Consider the following 11,122-nt stretch of genomic DNA (forward strand, 5'->3'; position numbering starts at 1 on the left):
GCTCAAGTAAGGAATTTCCTTGGGTCACCCAAAAGGTAGCCAGAGTTAGCTTAATCAAATCAAATAACCAAGTATTATTTGACTAACAGCTTAAACCAAGCTGTTTGTGGCTTCCTCGGCAACCAGGGCCTGTCCAGCATGCGTAACTGCATGAGCCTCCTTTTTCAGGAGGCTTTACACCCTCCTTTTTCAGGGAATCACATGCAGGAGGGAGCTACCCTGGCACCCAAACTGCCTCCAACTGAGATTTTTAAAGCCTCTGCTTAAACATAAGCTAAGGCAGCTATAAATAGCAATTGATGGCCCCTGGTTAACCCAAAGGCTTTGATGACAGAGCTGGCTCTGTGTGTGAGTGATTGGCTGCTCTCAGACTCTGCTCTCACACCATCTGGGGGCCAAGTTGATCAGTACTTCTGCTTTACTTTGCTTCTGCTGCCTTGTAGTCTGGCTACTGGGGGAGTGGGCATATATTTCATTAGACACCTGCAAATATGAAAATTATTATGTGGCAATAAATGTGCTTGTACATAGCTACAACATACAATTCATACTAAAAAATATAAAGCCTAAATTTCAAATTAAGACATAAGTGCAAAACAATCCGTAGAGATTTTCCAAGTTAAATAATATATTTAAAATAAATCTCTTGATAAAAGGTTGGAGGCGACTGCCTCGAGGCAGGGAGGACACTTGACACCAACATTGCAAAGTGGGTAATGTCCCCATCTGGCACGGATGCTGCAGTGCATGGTCTGTCATGGACCTGACCACTGTCTACCATAGTGCTGCTGGCCCCCAGCATTGCTTATCTGCCTGAGCACACATCCTATATTTTCAGTAGTCTTCCTTTGTTTTGCAACCTACTCTCCCTTATGATGAGTTATCACCTTATGATTGGACATCGTGGTTATAATATGCACTGCACTCCAGGTTTAATTGCTTTTTCCCTGTCAATCTAAAGTTTGAGTCTCTTAAATCATTTTCAGGGCTATGTTCCCCACTGCAAGGCACTGCCAAGGTGGTATGTGGAGCACTGTGCCCAGTCTGGGTCCTCTCTCTGAGAGAAATGGTGCCAGGCTGCAGCCCAGTGGCAGCGACCAGACTGAGGAGAGTGTGGAGCATGTGGCGTGTAAGGAAAGGGAAATGGATTTCTTCAGCCCAGAGGAGAAGTGGCTGATGGGGCTGCAGATGCATCTTCCATTGCATGAGAGATAATGCATGCAGAGCCAAACCTTCTCAGAGGTGCCCAGTGAAAGGACAAGAGCCAACAGGCACTTCTGCAACAGAGATGAGATGAGATTTCATGATGAGATAGGTCAAAACCACTGCTCTGGAAGAACAGGACAGCAGCACATAACCCAGAGAGATGGTGGCACCTCCATCCTTGGGGCCCATCAAGCCTCGCCTGAATGCAGCCCCAGACATCCTGACCTGACCGTGAAAGTGGTCCTCATACAAGGAGGGAGGATGGGACCAATGCCTCCAGAGCTCCCTTCCACATAAATCCACCCACGATTGTATGACTATATTTCCCTATTTGAAACTGTTCCCCCCTGAAGGGCTACTGATGGCTACTGATGCCCTTGATGTGGTCTGTGGGAGTTCACAGACCCATCTCAGGGGACCAAGGCTCTCACAGGAATAGGCAAAAAACCCCATAGTGCTTAAAATGAAGAGTATGTGCTACATTAAGCAAATACAGAATGATGAGAGGCAGACAAGATGTGGAGAACTCATATATTGGTATGCCCAACAAGATATCCTAGTCTAAGATAAACACACGCATCCCTTATTAACACAGAGGTATCTTATTCTGCATTAAATAACCAAGCCTATCTGTGGGCTGTGCACAAGTGAACTGGCTCACAGACCTTTGCCTGCTGTGCACCCTGTGACTCTTGCAGCTCTGCAGATTCCTGTCTGCCTTAGCTCCTGCTGCAGACTAGATGGGCTCCTGCTGGGTATCGCTGTTACCCACAACATGCTCAGCTGCCATCTGCACTGTTGTCTTAAGTAAGTTTGGCTGGTTTGTTTCACAACTCACTCTGGTCTAAGACTTTGCACATGAATGAAGATCATATCAGCGATCCTGTCAATCCATATCAGCACTCTTGTTTTTTCCACTTGTAAAGGAAGTGTAGGTAAAATGCGCCACTCCCTGTGACAGTACCTTATGGATGCTAAACCAATGTGAGTTCAAAAAGGGACCAGACACATTAACAGAATCAAAAACGCCACTGTTGCATGCAAAGACACTCCTGCATTTTCAGGAAATCCTTGATCTGCAAATTGACCTGGCTGGGAAAGTAATCGAGAGAAATCACTACAGGCTTGTTCAGCTCTTCTCTCCCTCAGACATCTGCCATAGCTCCCTACCAGACAGGGTGAGGGGAGACATGGGCCACATTTGAGTTTAAGGACTCACAAAAAAGCTTGCTCAATGTCACAGGTGTATCAGAATTTCTCCCTAGAAATCTTCGTGGAAGGCAAAATTCTATGGGTAGAGAGGGACAGCTGCTGAGCAAAGAGCAATGCTGCCCAACTCTTCCTCTCTACCCAAGGGCTTCTGTGTAGAGTCATGGAATCATTAAGGTTGGAAAAGATCTTTCACATCAGGTCCAATCCTGAACCCATCACTGCCTAGTCCACCACTTAACCATGTCCCTAAGCATCACATCTACACGTCTTTTAATATCCTCTAGATGTTACACTCAGCAGGTTAAACCCATTGTCTGTGTGATTTTGGGGGTCAGATGATCACAGTCAAGGCCATTGGGTGTTAGAAGCACCAAGGCTGCCAGGGAGCCAGTAAATTAACAGCCCCATTCTATGATAAGTTTGGCTGTAGGCTCAATGGACACTTTTTGACTGAAACCTTGGGGTTTTCAAATAGCTTGAAATCACCTGTGGAGACAGGTGGTGACAGCCATCCTGAGATGATGCGTCTCCCCCTACATGCTTCATCTGGAGAACCCAGGAAGCACTGGTAACTTCAATCACTCTGTACTGAGAGAGCTGGGACTGGCAGTGAGGGCACTGGTGAGCATCACTGGTGTAAAACTCAAAGATGCCTGCCCTGTGGCAGGTGCAATGAGTCTCTGGCTGAAAACACACAGAGCCATGAGAAGTAACAGCCTGAGAGTCTGTGATTTCTGTGATCCTCCGAGCAAAAAAAAACAATTTATCAGCCAGAAGCTGCCCATTTGTCAAGACTGGCACCCTGAGTTCGGTGCAGCTGGCTCAGTGCATGGACAGGGAGGGGCCCAGATGTGGGATAGTGGCATTTGAGCTCAAGGGCTCATGTGTCTAGAAAAAACCTGATAAGAGCCAGGAATGCAAGTGGTCCTGAAATAGTGATAAGGGCAGCTGGGGAATGCCTCATATGGATACATGGGCTGGGGCAGTGGGGCTTGGTATGCAAGGTGACACCTGCCCCCCACACTCAGTGTCACATTTCACTCCTGAGGACACTCACATGGGGTGAGTGACATGTGCTATGTCTCAAAGGCACTGTGGAGGCTGTCCTTGGCCTGCCCCACACAGAGCTGCAGAAGGAGAAGGGTCATTCACTCCAGCAGTTCCCAGAGTTTGAGCTGGCCTCCATTGAACTTTGAGAGATGAAGAGTGCCCCGCCTGCCAAGCCATTCTCACCAGATTGCTTTGCCTGGTCCAGGTGCTTGCTTGCTGTGTTTCTTACAGCTTTCTAGAGCGCAAGGCAGCCCTTCCAATTGTGTGGCATGTGCTCCATGTGTCAAATGCAAAAGCATTGATGTCAATGTCATCTAAGAGGTCCCCTAGCTTGGCCACCAAGGTAGGACTCCAGAAAGTGCACAGCCCTCCCTAGCCTCCCTCTGGGATGTCCCAGGCCTGTGGTAGGGCACAGCTCTCCAAGTTTCCCAGCCTCTGACTTTGCCTCCCTGCATGAAGTTTAGGAGGCACAGGCAGTCATAGTGTTCTCATCACGGGTTGCTGCTGTTGGCCTAGTTTAGGCAACATCACAAGAAGAGGGGAAAAGATGGTTTCCATAAGTTTCCATGTCTCACAGGACTCTGTGTGGTGCTTATATTGTCCTGTCCACAGGCAATCTCCTCGAGTCTGGGCTGAAGCGTCTGACCCAAAGCCAGTGGAGACATTGTCGTCAGACCAAGGTGTAAATTCAGGGGCAGATCAAAGTCAGATTTCAGCTCCAAAAAGTAGAGCAGTGGCTGGAGGATTCCTCATGGTTTGCCTCTCCTATGGGATGAGTTTTGTTCTTACTAGAGGTTATGACCCAGTTTCTGTTTCAGTGACCAGGTCTGACAGTGACCAGAGATCCTAACAAAAAGAAGCCCCTGAGCTTTCCTGAGCTCTTTTACTGGGTCATCTGAGATATCTTGATCTATGGGCTGCAGCATGAGGTAATGCAGACTTCTTTCTGGGATAAACTGGAGATTGCAAGATACAGCCATGGGCTGGCATCCAGGAGCATTCTAGATAAGCCTAGTGGCAAACAAAGTGGCAGCCAGATCCTGTGTGGCCATGTGACTATTGGAGACTATTTTGTATCCTGTAAGTAAACCTTGTTCTTCCTTTCATCTTGAAAAAGGATATTCAAGCTCTCTCCATTTTTTTTCAGTTGCTGACTACTTTTTAGTCTCAGCCTGGATTAGGCTTCGAGGAAAAAGCAAGTGGGTGCTCACACTGAGCAGTTGTAGCCAACAAAGATGTGTGCTCCATGGTATTGTTGCCAAGTCCCCTGCGTTGGTGGCAGGTGCTCTTTGCAGTGCACAGGACTAACGTCTGAACAGTTCAGTCTTAGCTCCCGGCTCCAAACAAATATGGTGAACAAATGTGTTCCAGAAGATGCCTCTGGCAAGCAGCACTGTGGCTTTCCTGTCATCCCTCTGGGGACTGCACGGTTTCCCTTTCCCTGGTTGTCTGGGCTTCCTGGGAGGTCGCTGCTGATCTACCTCAGGTACAAGCAGCTGCATCTTAAGCAGGTGCCTGTGTGCAGCTCTTTCCTCAGGATCCCTGTCACCACAAAGTTTAGTCTAACCCAGACACTTCCTCTAGGCAGGCCTGGAGGATGGCAGCGGAAACATGTATTTCCCTTCTTGCAAATGCAAGAGTAATGCGGGAGCTTCAGCTCTACAGAGGCTGTTGAAAGGCTGGCAAAGAGTCCATTAGGTAAAGTGCCTGTTTCATATCCAGTCAAGATGCAATGTAAACATGCCAAAAATCCTCTGCCAGCAATCCTCTCCACAAACTCAAACAGAGTTGTTGGGAAACCAGCTGCAGACAGTTGCCCAGCCTTCACCTCCTTTCTGCTCCTGGTTTGCTTTGCTTCCATTCTCTCTCTCTTCCCTGTGTAGTGATGTTCAAGAGCAAAGCGAAACAAGGGCTGAATGAAGCAGTAGAAAGCTTTGCTATCTCCGCAGAAGTGCAGGAAACCGAGTATGTCCAAGGGAGTAGGCTCCAAAAGCCAGAAATGGAGCATCAAGGAATCTCAGACTAAATCACCTTAACTCTGCACAATGCTGAACAGATAGGAATAGTCCCTCTGCTTTGCCCAGCGGCAGGACTGACACGGTGAAACAGGGGATCTGCAGAAGGGTGTTGAAGCTCCCCTGTGGTAGGTGGTACAGGACCCAGTGGGGCCTTTCTCTGCCTAGTTTGGAGCATCTTCTTCCCTCATTGCATGGTGAGCAGGAGGTCTGTGCTGGCTGCCAATCACATGGAGATGGTGAACTGTGTGTACGTGTGTGCCTGTGCTCTTTAGCAGATCTGGTCCCATACGATGAATATTTCTTTCCAGAATCTACTATTCTCTTGTATTCTATTATGTTCAACATTATTTTCACTTGATTTTAAAGTATTGGATTGTTAGGCAGTACATCACAGTTTCAATAAATACTACTAATTCTTACAGCCACAGAAATATAATTTATTCCAATTTTTTTAATCTAATCTGTACTGCACTGATGAGGAAAATTATTAGTTTTGAAATCAGACAGAGTGATAGGGAAGAGCCTTTATATCTTCCAAGTTTGTATCTAGGCCCCAGATGGAAACAAGTCCCAAATTTATGCTGAGCAGAGCTGCTGCACAGGGTGATGACTCTGTACCCAGTGCCTGTGCAGCCCTGGAGCAAAAAGTCAGCACAGACCCCTTCCAGGCCTTGAGCTGCAGCTGGAGAGAGGATCCGCCAGGCTCCCATGTCCCTCTCAGGTATCTGGGGGTCAGACTGCCCTCGGTGAAGAAGCCTTCCCCTGGCAACCTGCTGGGATGCAGCCAGGCTTGGCAGATGCTTGATCGCCTGTCAGAGACACTCGGGATGAAGTGCTTGTGTCCTGCCAGGCTGGTATGGCTCTGCAGCAGCTACGTAACACCAGCCACCCCTGAGGGGCTCAACCTCAGGTGTCTGCACTGGGACTGAACATCTTACTTCTCCCCTTCCTCCATTGGTAGGCAGGGCACTTGAGGAAACATCTGGTAGCTGGTTTCATGGTACCTCTGGAAGGCCAAAGTCTCGCTCCTGCTGTTTTACATTTTGCTGCCAGGCTGGGGGTGTTTTAGTAAGCCACAGCTATTTACTATGCTCTCTGGAACTTCTGCTGTGCTGTGCTCTGTCCTGGAGACTGCCTGGGCTTGAGGCTCTCACCAAGGCTGGGAGGCACTGGCAGGCTCAGGCAGACTGTGCTCCTGAGTGTGTAACCCCAGGGCTGTTTCTGAAAGACCAAACAGCCTAGCAGGTTGTATGCATATGGGGCTAATAGAGGAGAAGGTTTCACAGCCCTTGAGCTTGTCCCAGTTACTTTCTGCCTCTTTTATTTCCTTTATCATGTCCCCAAATGGCCCGGAATAGCCTTAATTGGAGATGGGAGCACTGATGCAAGGTTACATATGTGCTTTTTCTTCATGAATAAAGCAATCTATATCCTGGCATAGAATCATGGAATCGTAAAATATCATGAATTGGAAGGCAACAACAAGGATTATCCAGTCCAACTACTGCCCCTGCACAGGACAACCCCAACTTTTATGCCATGTGCCTGAGAGCATTGTCCAAATGCTTCTTGAACTCTGTCGGGCTTGGTGCTGTGACCATTTCCCTGGGGAGCCTCTTCCAGGTGCCAGCCCACACCCCTCAGGTGAAAAACCTTTTCCTGATACCTAGCCTAAACCTTCCCTGACACAGCTTCATGCTGTTTCCTTGGGATCTGTCACTGGTCACCAAAAGAAGACATCAGTGCCTGGCCCTCCACTTCCCCTCATGAAAAGCTGTCGACCACAATGAGGCATTCATTAGATACATGGACAGCTCACAGATGCTGAAATTTTGGGCTGCCCTGGTATCTCCACAGCATACAGCTTGCTCAGGACAGTTTCTCACCCCAACAATGTGGGATACAATGACAATCACACCCAGCATCTCCTATATGACAACATCCCATGCATTGTCCCCATCTCCCTCCCAGCCAGCTCAGGTGGCACTGTTTGCTCATGGTGGTGTCATCTGCCTCTTGGTACTTCCCCAAAAGCACAAGGCCACAGGGTACCTGTTTGTCTGGATCAGCACGGCTCCACTCATAAGAAGCAAGAGCCCAATAGTCATAGTCCCAAGGCTCACATGCCTTTTTTTCCCAGAAAAAAATGTAGCTGGGCCATGTATTTGTACTAGATGTTGCAATCTGCAGCTGCCCAGAGCTCTAGTTTGCAGTAGATATGTTGCTACAATCAGCCCCAGGGCTTTCCAAAGGGACTAGCAGCATCTGCTCACTGCAGGGAAGAGGCATGCTGAAGGTTACAAGCCTATTGTTCCCTGTAAAGCTCTTCCTTTGCAGTGATAAGAACATATCCCAAGGGTGCTCAGGTCAAGAGAAAAGAAAGTGGTCTCATGGAAAGCAGAGCCAACAACCTACGTTGCCTGTTGCTCTATGTCTTTGGTTGATAATACTCCAGAGAGGAAGTGAGGTCCTGCCACGAGATCTCCTACCTCTACTGGGCTTGATTTTCCTGGAACCAGGTACGTTGGAGACCCTGTGCTGGAATCTAATGTTGACCTATGGCTTGCTGTTGACCTGTGGGCTTAAAAAGTTTTAAAAAAGGGACACACAGACTGACTGGCCAGCATCAAACAACCTCTGCTTGTAGGAAATGAGGTTAAACTAGAGTGAGCCGGGGAGAATGAAAGAGGGTGCTGCCCTGAAAGAAGAAAATGAGTGCAGTGCTTTATGTCCTGGGACTTAGTGGCACAGTCTCTCCAAGGGACAACAAAATGCTCAGTGCTGACAATTCCACATTGCTCTGAAGGAAAAATGCAAAGACCACCCGCTTCCAGAAAGGCGGCTGTGCTCTGAATGGTGGATGACAGCACTTCCTCATGCACTTGGGCACCTCCTAGGAGACTGCCAGTCTCTGAGAAAGGCCTTGCACATCCTAAAAATTAGGATCTCGGTAGCTCCTGGGCATCCTGCTTGATTACAGGAGATTTAAAAATCTTCCCTCAGGTTTTCCAGGGAGAGCTGGTGGGGCTGTCTTACCAATAGCCACCTGAGACAAGGTTAAGTTACAGTGAGCAGTAGTGTAGGCAAAACCTTTTACATTTATTCATTTAAACTTGATTAAAATTCTGTCAGTAAAATGAAAGAAACACTGCATCTTGGAAATGAAAACCCTGCCCTGAGACAGGAGACTAACCTGCCCAGCAGTCTTGGCAAGCCCATTTGATTACTTCTTATATGAAAATTGAGGCAGTGTCAGAGCCATGGCTGCAGGGCTCTCTCCTCCACTTGTTTTCCAGTCTCATCTCAGTGAGTTTGACATGACAGCGTTGTCCCAGATGTTGAACTCTGAAGATGCTGAGCTAACTGCAGGCCCCCCTGGAGGTTTAGGATTGTTCTAAATGGCGTGGGCTGCTTGAATAGCTGAACCAGTCCCTCTGACAACACACTTGCTATGTGCGGCAAACCTGCTCCATTTTTGGCTTCAAGCACACTTTCCATGTCATCAATGCAAAAATTAAGTGGGCACAGTATGTCATAAAGGTAAGAAGATAATCCAACCCCCGTGCCTCATCAAAACGCAAAAGAAATTCCTCATTTATTTAACATTACAGGGGGGGGAAAAGCATTTAATCTAGCAGTCACAAAGATAACACTAGTTTATCTTGGCTGCTGTGAGCACTAGAAACTTGATACAATGAGCTCCTCTGTGAGAAGGCAATTGTTTCTATTTTTGTGGGGACTGGTATTTGTGGGATTAAGCAAGATGCTCTGGATGCAGCCCCAGCTCCCTGGGTGCCTGCTTTTGGGCAGTACTGCAACAGCAGTGTTTTGCGTAGGGCTAAAAGCCCAGTCGCTGTAAAAGCAGTGTGTGGTGCAATCTGACCTGGCAGACAGCAAAGCTGCTGTGAACCATGAAATAAAGCCAAAATGCCCATCCTGCATGACGCTTTTGCAATCAGTAGGATTTAGGCAGTGTTTTTTCCAGAGAGGAATACCAACCCTGCCTATGTCTCTTGCTCCCACCATATCTTCAGGGAGCACTCTTCTCCCTTGCTTGAGCATTGGCATTTCTCTGCTGATTCCAGAGTCAAGGCAAACATTCAACAGCAAAGACTAAATGTGGCACATACCAAAGTCCATCACAAAATGCTGACCCTACAATAACAAAGAGCTGTAGTTGCCTGAGCTGGTGTCCTTCTTGCTCCAACTGCCCACCTTCTGGACATCTGCCAGGTAAGAAGAACAGCTGATGATGATTGACTTTGGCAGTAGGGCTGCATGGTGATGCCAGACTGCAAGGTGCTGACCCCATCCTGCTGCTTTTCATCTCTTAATCTGAAGATCCAGAGACCTTGTAGGAGAGGGGAAGTTGACCCAAGTCCCCACGCAAAATATGTGCTTGGGAAGTGACCAGATTTGTACCAAATCAAGTCAGTATGATCACAACCGTTTGGTCTCCTAGGCTAATAATCCCAAGGGGATCCGTGGACAGGCTGATGTTAACATGTCATTCCTGGAACCCCACACCAGACGTTGTCTTTTATGCTCTCGCAGTGTGAGAAGCAGAGAGCAAGGCACATTTCCCATGCAGCTAATATTGTTTCCAGCACTGTCCATCAAGAAGGAAGATATGAATGGGCTGTGGCGAACAAAAGCACACGTGTATCTATTCGAAAGCAGTTTGGGGCTGCAGTACTTGCCATTCTCTTCCCTGAAGCACACTGTGCCATCTGCTCCAGTAAGTGCAAGCGCTGACGTGGAAGAGCAGCATCCTGCAAGGCAGTGGTAGAGTCTTCATATTCAACACTAACCTGCTCTTATCATCTCTGTCTGTGTCTACCAGGTTGAGGTAACTCGGTTGTTTAGCACAATGTGCTCTTGATTGCCCCTGAAGACCTTTTGGAGAAGAATTAGCCCGGAAATATGTGACAACTCACTGCATGGTAGAGGTAGAGATGCAAGGAGTACTCCCTGTACATGAAATCCTACATCTGGGATTTGCACTGGGTTTCGGCTCAAACCCAAGCTGATGGTGTAAGGTGAAAAGCCTCACTTCTGCCTGAGAGTGAGGGTTGGCCACACCACATCCCAGAAGAGCACAATGTCAGCAGGAAGCTGTGCAAGTATGTGCCAGATGCAGTGGGGTTGCCCTGTTTTACAGGCACTTGGCTGCTAGCTGCAGCTCTCGAGATGTCAAGGAATAGATTAACCCCTATCGTGTCTGAGACAGACCTTAGGAATGTCTAGGAAAGGGACAAAATGGAAATGCCACTTGCAGCAGTTTATCTGCAGCCATGGTGCACCCGTGTCTCAGATGCTCTGTACGACAGTGGTCTCACTAGTGCTAGAGAAGAGCACTGAGGATTTTTAAAGGCCTGTGATAGTTTTTGCACCATGAACAGGGTCGGTATATTCAGCCCTGACAGGGCAGATGAGGTTACAGCTGTGAGCAGGCAAGGAGGAACTGTCTTTCACCAGGTTAAGCTCTTGGGTGTCTTGTTAGAAGGAAGCAAGTGGAGCTGGTTTCTTTCCACAATGCTGAGCTGAGAGGAGGAAGTCCCTGCTGTGGTATATTGAGGTTTCTAAGAGTTCAAAAAGGGATACCTTGAAATAAAAGCCATCAAGGGCTATTAGAT

Source organism: Pipra filicauda, unplaced genomic scaffold (genome assembly GCF_003945595.2).
Source record: "Pipra filicauda isolate LSUMZ 115617 unplaced genomic scaffold, ASM394559v2 scaffold17_size4572894_pilon, whole genome shotgun sequence".
Lineage (NCBI taxonomy): Eukaryota > Metazoa > Chordata > Aves > Passeriformes > Pipridae > Pipra > Pipra filicauda.